This window comes from Melopsittacus undulatus, chromosome 5 (assembly GCF_012275295.1).
Source record: "Melopsittacus undulatus isolate bMelUnd1 chromosome 5, bMelUnd1.mat.Z, whole genome shotgun sequence".
In the NCBI taxonomy this organism is placed as follows: domain Eukaryota; kingdom Metazoa; phylum Chordata; class Aves; order Psittaciformes; family Psittaculidae; genus Melopsittacus; species Melopsittacus undulatus.
This window is the reverse complement of record NC_047531.1, coordinates 21,198,497-21,210,637: the sequence shown is the minus strand read 5'-3', so window position 1 is coordinate 21,210,637 and position 12,141 is coordinate 21,198,497. Positions and strand designations below refer to the sequence as shown.

At 46.7% G+C, this 12,141-nt stretch overlaps 1 protein-coding gene across 2 annotated transcripts in view; it reads right to left on the bottom strand.

Annotated features, from left to right (window-relative positions):
* PLXNB2 (plexin B2) overlaps window positions 1–9,834 on the bottom strand; it is a 252,062-nt gene extending 242,228 nt beyond the window's left edge. The window contains exons 1-2 of one of the 2 annotated variants that reach the window (XM_005146097.3): window positions 9,764–9,834; window positions 478–580 (exon numbers count right to left, since the gene is read on the bottom strand). The gene's annotated coding sequence lies outside the window, so the exon portion shown is untranslated. Of the gene's footprint in view, window positions 1–477; window positions 581–9,361; window positions 9,500–9,763 lie in introns of those variants that run through there. The other variant, XM_031046334.2, reaches the window with a different exon arrangement.
* Between the last annotated feature and the right edge of the window lie 2,307 nt (window positions 9,835–12,141).

The window sequence follows — 12,141 nt, the reverse complement described above, 5'->3', positions numbered from 1 at the left end:
GTCCTTACAAGTACACCTGTACACAATAATTTGAACAGCAGCAGTATAAGCAACACAGATTGCAAAAGTGCAATTAGAGAAGTGGAAAGTGTTACTCTGAGCAATTGAGATACTATGTTTTGATAACTAAGTTACCTTGGAGATGATTCACATGCACAAGTTGATTAATGTCATTTTGCACTACAGATCCAGGAGGCACAAAAATATGCATAAAAATCACTATTAAATAAGACTGTATCCAGGACAATTATACAGTAAATACATTTCTATGCCACAAAATTTGAGCCTGTACTATTTCAACCTAAGCCCAAAGCACATAAACCCCACACAGCTACCTCCTGTCTCAATGCACTAAGCCAACTGCACAGCAGTGCTCTACAAGAGGACCTCCTCCTTCTCCAGCAAGCAGCATACTGCTTTGGAGGAAGAAAAGGAGGTTAAAAAAAAACCCTCAGTCCAAACAAGTTCTTAGCCCACCTGAGCAGCGCGACCACCACTAGTGAAAGGGACTTCTTGGGGCTCGGGCTTCTGTGCAAATAGCTTCCAGGATGAAGTGCCTTTTGATGTGTACTTGTTCCTGCTGGAAGAGACACAGAAAAAGATGCTTCAGAGAAGACATAAGATAAAGGTCTGGGCAACATGTACTATCAAAGAGAAATAGCTTGCTCAGTGGGTTTATTGGTATCCTAAGCAAGGGATCATTTCAGAGCTTGTATCTCAAGACATTATAGAAAATTTCTCATTTTCATCTGTATCAATGCAAAAGGGGGAAGAGTAAGTAAAGTGAAACCTATCGATTTTGCACTGAATACAGCAACTGAAGACTTAGAGATGTGTTATAACAGTCAAACAACATCAAATCAACAGGATTTTAAAACCAGAATATCAAAATATGTAGGCCGAATATATTAAAAATCAGTTAATGGAAAGATCTCAAAAAAGGTGTCATTACTGAGTAACATCACCATGCAACTGTGGTGCTCCTTTTGCAGTTCACAATAACTAGAATTATGCTGTATGCTATCAAAGTGTTTTATTAGCTACCTGGAAATAAGCATGTCCTTGTTATGGTAGCATTAATGGATTACATGATTTAGTAGCATGATAAATAAAAATAGAAAGAAAATCACACAAATTTAGCAGAATTACTTGTCACACTGGGCTCATTCCAACCAGTCATAAGATATCTAAATATAGATATAAATATCCAGCTACAAGGAATGCAGTTAAGGTTCACAAATCGGATGACCATGACCTTAAGAAGCAAAGAAACCAAAAGGCATATGGAGGTCATCATAGCCTCGCATGTCATTCAAGCATCACATTCAAAGCTTCTGCTGTCATTAAAAGGGCTAATGTGGTCCATGGAGGCAAAGATAAAAGAGTGATTGGAAATACTGAATGGGGGAGGATAGGGTATGTAATAGCAGGGACACTGAAATACTGCAACCAGCCCCATGGCTGATGCTCAAAAAAACATGTTGAAAATCAGAGAACATGCAGAGAAGAGAGATAATAGCAATTAGCATCTAGAGGAGAAAAAAAGCATTAGGTATAATCAGATTTAAAGATTCAGTCCTTCTGATAAGCCACTGAGACAACTGACAGCTTACTTCATCATCTTTAAGGAAAAAAGATCATCGGCAATAAAAACCACTTTAATACAGCCACAAGACGACTTAAAAGGGACCAACTGATGTAAATCAAAAGCATAAAGGCTTCTGTTAGAAACGAGATATAAAACTGAAAAGGAAGAAATGAACAGGAACAACATTCTTAAAGATAGATTCTCTTTTCTCTCAGTTTTGTCAGGATAAGAGATGCTTTAGCACAAAGATTTCTTCAACCCATGAGCAATAGCCTAGAGAGATGGTCAAACAGCTGCAGGACTTGATGGCAAACAAAACAAAATCAAACCAAACAAACCAAACCAACCCAAAAGGGTATTGCCCTGAATTTTCACTAATGCTGCTGAACACTGTATCAAATGCACAATGGACTGTGAAATGCTTGCAGATCTTTACCCAGCTAAATGTCAAAGAGGCCACCTGTTAATAAACATAAACATCATCTCTGGAATTTTACCCAATGTACTAATAAGTAAACTCCCAGCACCATTTAGTACTATGGGATTGCCACTGCAAGTTAAGTCTCTTGGGTTTTCATCTCAACAGCTTGGGTGAGCAGAAGGTGACAACACCTGGAGCACATGGCAGATACATATTCACAGTTACAAAGCCAGCTTTGTGGTTGTAAAGTTATTGACTCTTGAAAAGTGTCTTCAAAGTACTCACAAAGACACCTTCTGCCTGAGTAAAAGCTTTTCAGACAAACACACCTCCATTTAGCATGTGTGGGAGGAAAAAGAAATATCCCAAAAGTCACTCATTTCAATTGCTTCTTTAGGTTTGCAGCTAATCACCTGTAAGGATGATGTATATCCATCACAATCCTACCAGTGTTTACATGGGCTGTTAGTCAGCTCATGAGGGAAAAAGGTCAAATTGCTGCTGATGTGAATCAAAACTGCACAAAAAAAAACACAACAACTTTTTAAAGCTTTTTAACTACTTAATAATCCCACAAGACTGGAAATAGAAGAGGTTAAACTATTGCCTTTATTGCCTTACAATTCAACAGGCCTGACATTAAGTTTCTGCCAATTTGTCTCATACTGATTAAATGAACATAGCACACGAGTTCAACACATGCTGTGGCAACATATTAAGGAAGGGCAAATGAAGGGTCTTCTAATGTATTTAAGAAAGAAGCTGCACATTTTGGACTTCCAATTGCAATGAGCATAACCAGATCCACTAAACTGAAAGGACTAAATATTACAAGCTGAAGGAAACCATAGCCTACTACTGTTAAACATTCCAAGCACCATGTATCTTCAGGAGAGAAACTTCTATTTGCTGTATCTGTCTAGGCATGTCCAAGCAAAAGATTATTAAATTGTCCTTCTCCTTCAGGACAGGAGATCTCACCTTGTATTTCGTTTGCACCCCTTTTACCGAATCAACATGTTTTATCTTTCCTGCCCACGGGTGAATACATTTAACTAGTTACTATTTTCCCACTGAGCAAACACCAGTTAAAGAACTTCATACATTTTAAATAGTGATGCAACTCGCAATGCAAGAACTAGATCTCCTCAATATACAGCTCTTGCATACATCTGTCAGAACAGATATGATGTCTTCTTGAACGATCTAGAAGACAGACAAAATCATAAGGAAAAAGAAGTGGAGAGGAGTTCACTTCTGAAATTACTATGTATATAAACCACAGCCATTTAGTATAGATAGGTTAAACTGCAAATGTGAAAAGTCTTGATTTCTGCATCACTTCTCCAAGAGACTGAGCTATGATCTAATGACTCTAATGATCACTCTAGACTTAGCAAGATTAGTGTCAGGTTTATGAGAGCTTCCTTCAATCCACATCATCACATACACCTAAACCAGCTTAACTAGAAATATGTTAGCCAGATCTACTCAGCAACAAGCATGGAGGTACCTTCTCCCAAAAAGGTAAATTCTGTGAAATGTAGTTCAAGTGCTAAAAATCCCACGGATTTTTATTTAAAGTCATGTTGATCACTGGCAGTTCCTATGTATTTAACTTGGCAGAGTGCTTCCAACAGGTCTACCTGTGCAGGTCCAGCACAGGGAAAAGGGAAGGACAGCAAAACTTCCTTTGGGGCAAAGCATCTCCATAGCTTCCTGGTTTGTTGTAGGGCTGAGAAAGCTTTAAACAACTAATAGCAAGAGAGATGACATATCATCAACATAAAGAAAATTGTGACTGTCAAGTAATACAAGACCTATTCACTGCAAATTACCAAAGTCATAGATTTGTAGAATGATTTGGGTTGGAAGGGACCTTAAAGATCATTCAGTTCTAAACCCCCTGCCATGGGCAGGGCCACCTTCCACTAGACCAGGTTGCTAAAAGCCCCATCCAGCCTGGCCTTGAACACTTCTAGGGATGAGGCATCCACAACTCTGGGCAACCTGTTTCAGTGTCTCACCATCCCCATGGTAAAGAATTTATTCCTAATATCTGAACTACCTCCTTTCAGTTTAAACCCATTTAAGCCCTTGCCCTATCCCTACCTCTCAAGCATGTCAAGGTCTCTCTGGATGACATCCCTTCCCTCCAGCTTGTCAACCACACCACACAGCTTGGTGTCATCAGCAAACTTGCTGGGGATGCACTCAATCCCACTGTCCAGGTCATCAACAAAAATGTTAAACAGCACCGGTCCCAATACCAACCCCTGAGGAACACCACTCATCACTGGTTTCCACTTGGACATCACTCTGTTGACCACAAATCTTTGTGTATAAACATCCAGCCAATTTTTATCCACTAAGTGGTCCATCCATCAAATCCATTCCTCTCCAATTTAGAGACAAGGATGCCATGTGGGACAGTGTCAAATGCTCTGCACAGTCCAGGTAGATGACATCAGTTGTTCTTAACTTGTCCACCAACACTGTAACCCTGTCATAGAAGGTCGCCAAATTTGTCGGGCATGACAAAATGGCTTAATGAAGCTTTGTTGGTTGTCACCACTCACCTCCTTACTTTTCATGTACCTTAGCATAGTTTCCAGGAGCAGCTACTCCATGATCTTGCCAGGCACAGAGTTGATACTGACCGATTCCCACTTTAACCTGGGGCCTTAAATTAATGATGCTAGTCAACAAGAAAAGCAAGTAGAACACTAGAAATAAAGTTTTAACTAGGTAACTAACTTTTTGAAGATGACACACTTCAATTGAATAAATCAAAACTACTGATTTCACTGGTTTCCTGGATGGCAAAGCTGTTTGCCTGAGAGCAGGTGGTGGAAGAAGACATGTTGAAAACGAACACAAGAAAGACAGAAACTTGTAAGCCAACCACAAAGATGGAGCACGGTCAGAAGTGCCTCAGAAGGTGCCAGGTGGACTCTGTGCACCAATGAGTGCTGAGGTGCCTGGGGAGCTCAGTACAGAGCTAATCATCAACCCACCCCGGCACCAGCTCCCAGAAGACAAATTCAAAAGTGAAAGTGAGTGTCCCAATGAGCATGTGGCTGGTGACCTCAATTCTGCTGGCACATTCCTGGGACAAACTCTGCCCCACGTTATGGCTGAGCAACTGAGCAGGGACTGGTCATCAGGCTGGCTGTGAGATTTTTTCATAATGGTTACTAATGCTGTTAAGCACTTTTTGATGTAATGTCTACAGGTGTGTCTTCCGTCAGCCATCTGAGACGGAAACCTAGAGGGATCCAAAAGCTGTGTATTTTCTTAACAGCAGAGACAGAAACTGAAATTACTATCTGCCTAAAGAAACTAAGACCAAACTCCACAAGGTCCCCTGAACAGTTCGTCAGCCTCCCTGCTGCTCCAGGGCTTGTGCAAGCATGGGCCCTCTTCCTCCCCCATCCATCCTCTGGAGCCTTCAGGAGCAGACTCCATGCTTTTTTCAGTCAGATCTGAGCAGCTTTGCAGACAAAAAACTTTTTGTACCACGGAGGCACTGATGGTTAGATAAAACGGCTATCTTCAACTCCTTGTTTCCATTTTGTCTACATGTGCTGGAGCAGGCCCAGGAGAGGACAACAAAGCTGGTGAAGGGTCTGGAACACAAGTCTGATGAGGAATGGCTGAGGAACCTGAGGTTGTTTAGTCTGGAGAAAAGAAGGCTCAAGGGGGACCTTATCACTCTCTGCAGCTACCTGAAAGTAGTCTCTTCTCCCAAGTAATGAGAAATAGGACAAGAAGTAACGGCCTCGAGCTGTGCCAAGGGAGGTTTAGACTGAATATTAGGAATAATTTCTTCACAGAGAGGGTGATCAAGCATTGGAACAGGCTGCCCAGGAACGCGGTGGAATCACCATCCCTGGAAGTGTCCCCAGATACTGGGGTTCTTTTTGTAAAACAGATACCTCCTAAAAGACTTACTTGGACTGTGTTGCTTTGTGTCTTTTTTAACATGGATTAACAGACCAGTGTCAAGTCCGAGCCAGCTTCATACTTAAATAAAACTCTTAAAAGTAATACTCCACAAATTCTACTTATCCGTGGCTTTATTATAGCTAATAACAGCCTTTTTTTTTTACTTATTCTAATAATAGCCATTTAAATAGAACACCCCACACTTCACAACAGCTACTGAGCTGAACTAAAAGATAAAGGTGAACAAGTAGGAGGAACACCACATTGGGGTTGTTTGTTTACTTAATTCCATCTTAATTATTTAGACTCACATCTCACTAACAGCTGTGCAGGTGCTAACTTTACTTCAAGAAGGACCTATGGTTTTTGTTTGCATAAATCAAGTACGTTTAATCAAGTGCACATTAGCTCATCAACACATTGGGTCTGATGAGGAATTGCATAAGTGACAATGCCAAGCTATTTTGGTGAATATTCATTATATCTCTGCAGAACAGTCTGACTGGAGGAGAGTGAGAACAAAATGACAGCAAAAGAACGGTAGCAATTACTTTACTAGCGGTTAATGTTGCCATTAACTGCTTGCTGGCAAGAGCTTAAAGTTGCAAACCCCAATTTAAGGTTGTTACCTTAATTTTACAATTACAATTCAATATTCAAAATGTGACACCAGTGTAATAAATATCTTCATTCAGTGCTTCATACAATAAATAATTTAAAAGTTCCAAATTACAGCAGTTACAGAGATACAGATGCTTAGCATTACATCTTCATAAAAATAAATACATGTGCAAACCATTTTCTCAAAACCAAGACAGAATCCAAACCCATTAGCAAAAAGTCACTGGAATTTTTTTGTTCTTAACAGGCATTCACTAAGAGATCTTTCAAAATGTAACTTGTTCTTAGGGAGCTTCTGCATGTAAGGCAAAGAGCTCCCAGTTTTGTAAAGCTATATAACGCCTTTATCCCACTTAAATTGAGGCAGAAGAGGGCTGCGCCCTTAGTGAAGATGTCTTTTATAATAGGCTGGATTGACAAAGTGAGATTTGGCTAAAAGAAAAATCCCTCCGTTCACTTGCTAGTTCCCAGAATGGATGCAGGAGGAGAGGAAGAGGAGGGCTTTTTGGGTGCACCATCTGTTATGTCCTTCTGAAACCCAGAACCCCACATGCTGTGACTGACCACAGCCTCTTCTTCTGCAGAGCTGCTGCCCTGACACCACTGCCCAAGACACAGCATGAGGTAGTTCTCCAGTCACATTTGCCATTTCAGAAGAACATAGGTGCCTACAGGCTCTGGTCCCCAAGTGCAGCTCCACTGAGCTGACCCCAGCTGTTTGCCTCATCCCTCTGCCAATACAGAGATAAGCAGGAGGCTCATGCTGCTGGACTTCACAGAATTACACATTAACATGAACAGCCATAAAACGCAGTTTACATTCAGATGCCAAGCTGTAAAGTCTGGCAGATTCAAAGTCCAATAGGAAACGAGGCTGAATGGCAGAGTAACCTCTGGCAAAGGGACAGGATGAACAGCTGGATGCCTCAGACCCTGGAGCATAAGTCAGAGTCAGAGGCACGTTTGTTGTGTCGTCCTTCCCGTGTCATCGACAATACGGAAGCATCAAGAAAGTCTGATTATCAACACTGTCACAGACTATCACCAGCATCCTAAGCTTCAGGTGTTTGGGGCATTCACTTTACTACAAAATGCAGCATCCCATTTTTGACGCTGGCTTCTTACAGTTATGTCAGATCATACAGAAAGCTTTTGGTGGTGGAAGCCACTACTTAAGCTCCTTTCCCAAACATCATCACCACTTACTTTGTGCACTGGTTTAAGTAATATGTTCAAAAAAGATGATTTTCTACTTCATGTGCAATCAAACTAGATTCCCACCAGGGCTTCAGACACACAAGTATTCAAGGCAAGGAGAACAAGCCTCACCAGGCTTGTAACCAGACTTCCTCCCTTTTGTTTTGGCTGGAAGCATGCTCTGCTCTGTTTTTGCAGGCAGCAGCCCCTGTACTCAAAACTGCACCGGATTTGTCTTGCAGCCCAAGAGGCAGGCTGGGGAGTAAGCATGTGTAGAACCTCACTCCCTACCTTGCAAGGAATGGCTCACCCAGCCTACAGCATGGTACACAACCCTGCTCCTTCAAGGCCAGTTACATATTTCAAGCTCTGGAAAGAGAAAAAGAGATTTTCAGCCCAGCTTTGGGGCTGATGCCTTCAGAACTGTGAAGCAAGCTGAAGCCAATCCTAGGTACATACCAGCAATCTATTGCTTACCAACCTTTGCTTCCTTCTAGATTCCATTGTAATGAGAACATAAACAGTAAAATAAGCATGTATCTCCCACGAAAGTATTACCTATTCAGAGTTCCCTCTGGTGTTCAATAAGCTAACCATCACATACAAGGTAACAGCGTTAGTTACAAAAGCATCAAGGTCCCTCACAAGCAAGTTATCTTTCAATGAGGAGCTCAGTGATAGGGACGGGACCGTAGGGCTGGAATTCACAGACAACAAAGGCAATGCTATTTTCCATGAGATTTGATAAACTTACACTTCCGTCTTTGTGTATTCTCCCTAGTGTCTGATTAGCCCAGAAAGGACCCATCGATATCAATCCCTTCTCTCTCGGGGTATCACCGAGACTGGCGCAGTCTCGGAGACGGCAAACTCACAAGTCACAGGTACAGCCCAGTTAGACAAGGAAACCAGAGGTGTTCTGTAGCTCCCGAATAACTATGCCTTGAGTCACAAGCCTCTCCAGCCTCGCACTTTCATTCGCCTGCACGCAACACGCGCAAAGCACGGCATAGCTAATTAACAGTTTGGAAAGAAAGTTTAAACCTGCCTCCTCCAAGAGACAAAACGCGCTTCCAGGAAAGCCCGAAGGAGGTTCCGAGCCGGCGGTATGCGGGCGGAGCGCGGCACCAGAGCTGCTGACCCCGGCCGCCCGCCCGCCGGGATTGCGAAACTCCCGGGAAGAGCGATCGACCCCCGCCGAGCGGGGCCGCGCTCCGGCTGCGGGGAACGGAGGCGAGTCCGGACTCTCCGTCGGGAACGGGCTCTCCCGGGCGGGAGGAGCCGCCGCCTAGAACCGGTCCCGGCCCCGCGCGGCGGCTTGGGGAAGGCGCTGCGGGTCCGGAGCCGCCGCTCGGGAGCCCCTTAACCAGAACCATCTGCGGCCGGGCAGCGCAGCGGAAGCCCCCCCTCTCCCCGCCCGGCCCCACCGCGCTGCCCGCAGCCACCCGACCCCGTGGCCCGCAGCCGAGGCAGGGGAAGTTGCTCTGCCCGCGATTCAGAGAGGGAAACACGGGGGAGACCCCGCCGCGAAATCCGCCCCCCAGCCGCATCCCGAGGAGCGCCGCGCAGGGCTGGGGCTGCGTTACCTTCAACAGGTGCAGGCGCCTGCGGGAGGCAGCCCCGCAGGCACGGACCGTCCGAGTTGGCGGAGCGGGAGCGGCGGCCGCCCAGAGCCCGGGGTGGGCGGCTTGGGGCTGGGCAGAGGCACTACGGCAGCCCCCGGCGGCCGCCCATGCTCCCGGCGGGCCCCGCCGCCGCCACAGCAGCTGGAGAGTCAGAGCGAAGGCGGCTGCGGCTACGGCCACCTCCGAGAGGAAGGAGGAGAGCGGCGGGGAGCGAGGGAGGGGAAAGCACACAGAGAGAGGAGAGGAGAGAGAAACCACCCCGAGAGAAATTAATCATCACATGACGGTCGCGATCCGCCGCCGCCCCCCGACAGCGGAGCCTACGCTGGGGAGCCGGGGAAAAGCTGCGAGGAGGGGACACACCTGTAGGCGCAGCACATATCCGCTGTGAGCACAATGAGAGACAGGAAACTGAAAAAAACAGCCCAGGGAAGGAGAGAGGCTCCCGTTCGTCCCTCCTTCTCTCCTTCCCTCCCTCCCTCTCCGTCCTCCTCCTCCTCCTCCTCTCTCCACCCCCTGCCCCCGGTCAGGATCCGCTTGCAGCGCTGTCTCATGCAGCGAGATCCAGGCAGAGGGCCGGGAGGAGGCAGGAGCCGCACTTTCTCTCCCTTCTCCTTTCCTTCTCTCCGCTTTGTTTTGCCCGGCAACCAGGCAGAGCCGGCGCGGCGGAGCGGAGCCACCCGCGGGCTGAGGGTTCGCGGGGAGCTCCTGGACGCGCTGGGAGCCGGGGCCGGGTCTGGGTCTGGTCGGGGCGGCTGCTGCAGCTCCAGCGCAGCGCCCGCTGGTGCTCCACCGCAGGGAGGGAGCGCAGACCCGTGGGTCCCCGGGGTGCGGAGAGGCGGCGACGGGACTGCACTGCCCTGCACTGGCGGCGCGGCGCTACCCGGCGCCGCGGGCAGCATCTGCCAGCCTCAGCCCCTGCAGTTCCGTAGCCAGAGCGCCTTTGGGATACCCGTCGTATTCCAGTGGTGTCCTGGGACACTCCTTGGTGTGGAGGGAACAGCGAAATTTCCACTCCGCATCCCCTGAGCTGAGACTCCTGGGCTCCCAGAGGTTGCCTCGCTTCTCGCACACCCTGCCCTGTCGTTGTGCGACCCGAAATATGTCACTGGCAACATTTTTAGCAAACTCGAACACTCAGGGGTTTATCCCTCTCAGGTAAACTCTCCACCATCATAATTTCAGAAGATCTTTATTTCCTTTTCCTGTGTGCAAATTACTCCCATCTTTGTCCAGGACAACAGGAGATAATGCACAGCCCACTTCCTGCTGGCGTGGACACGCAACATTGCCTTTCTTTAGCATTTGATCTTCCCATTCAGATGTCAAGTTTGTCTCAACTGTAAATAATGTAGAGATAATTATTAAAAAGAGGGATGTCTTAGAAGAATGGCTCAGGTAAACTTTGGGTAAGTTGTTGAGACTTTGTAAGTGGCTTCCCATCAGTCAAATATGGACCAGCAATGTTGCAGGGAGTAATTAGCTGCTGTTGGCACTTGGAGCGCAGCTCCATTAAATGCTGTGTGTATTGAGCTTCCCACAGAAACAACAGGAGAGAGCTGGTCCGAAAGCCACGCTTCTCAAACGGAATTCTGGAAGTTGTGGAAAAATTGCCCCTGCATCTCAGAACGGCAATAATGTCAAATACATAAAAATCAGCTCCAAAGCCTGGGCAAGAGTAAGAAATTAAAGACTTGGAGATGTTAAAACTGTCTTTCAGACCTTGGCTGCGCCAAGTGCCTCCGCACTCGTAGCTGTGGGTTGGGACTGCTCAAACAGAACATGGTGGTTTGTGGGGTTTTCCCTTTGGGGTTGTGCTCAGGAGGCAGGCTGTGCTGACTGGGGCTCACAGTCTGGCCCAGCTCTTGTACTAACCTTCACCAGAAGGTCGTTGTTCTTGTTTGTTTGCTTCCTTCCTGCTCTTCACCTGACTGGGCTGAGTCACGCTAGGATGAGAAAGAACGTCATAACTGGAGCGTTTCAGGAGGTCTGGATCCCGCTCTGCACCCCTTCACTTGCTGGAAGAGTGAAGGTGAAACTGAAGAGGAGGGAGATAGAAATCTCCTAGGAAAAATTGGGGTAGGCATCCTGTAAGCCCTGAGAGAGATCCAGGATGGAGAGCCTCACAGGTTGCTAATGGGCTTGGTAAGACCTCGCTTTCCAGGCTGCTTTTCAATGTCTGGGCTTATGGCCAGGTTGTGCCCAAGCTTCTGGCAGAATGCCCTGGAATTACCAGCCAGGCAGCTCTCCCTCTGCCCTGGCCTGTGAATCCCTGCCTCCCAGCACGCTCTGCTCCAAGTGCTTTTGCTGGGGACTCTTACTTGCCCCCAGCCCTGCCTGCTCCAAACCTAGTGATCTGCTCAGCCTACTGAGGGGGGAAGCCCCAGGTGTGAGCCCTCCCCTGCCCCATCCAGTGGCCACTGGCCAGGGCTCTATTTGCCATATTCATGCTGTCTCATGGTGTCTGTCCCCGGGCTAAATCTAAGCCTTAGCCGAGTCCTGGCACACCACACAGCTCCCTCTGGCTGGAACAGTTTCCTCCAGCTCCTCAAGTCCTGTTGCTCTGGCCCCATAGCAGCTCTTTTTTTTTTCCTGAGAAACTTGCCCACGGACACACACAGAGCCAGAGCAATGGTGACAGTTTATTTAATTCAAAAGAGGAGCTGGTGAACTGAACCTGTGCTGAATCCTCCTCCAGTCTGTAATGATTACCTGCTGTGCATTTGACCTTGCCGAGTGTG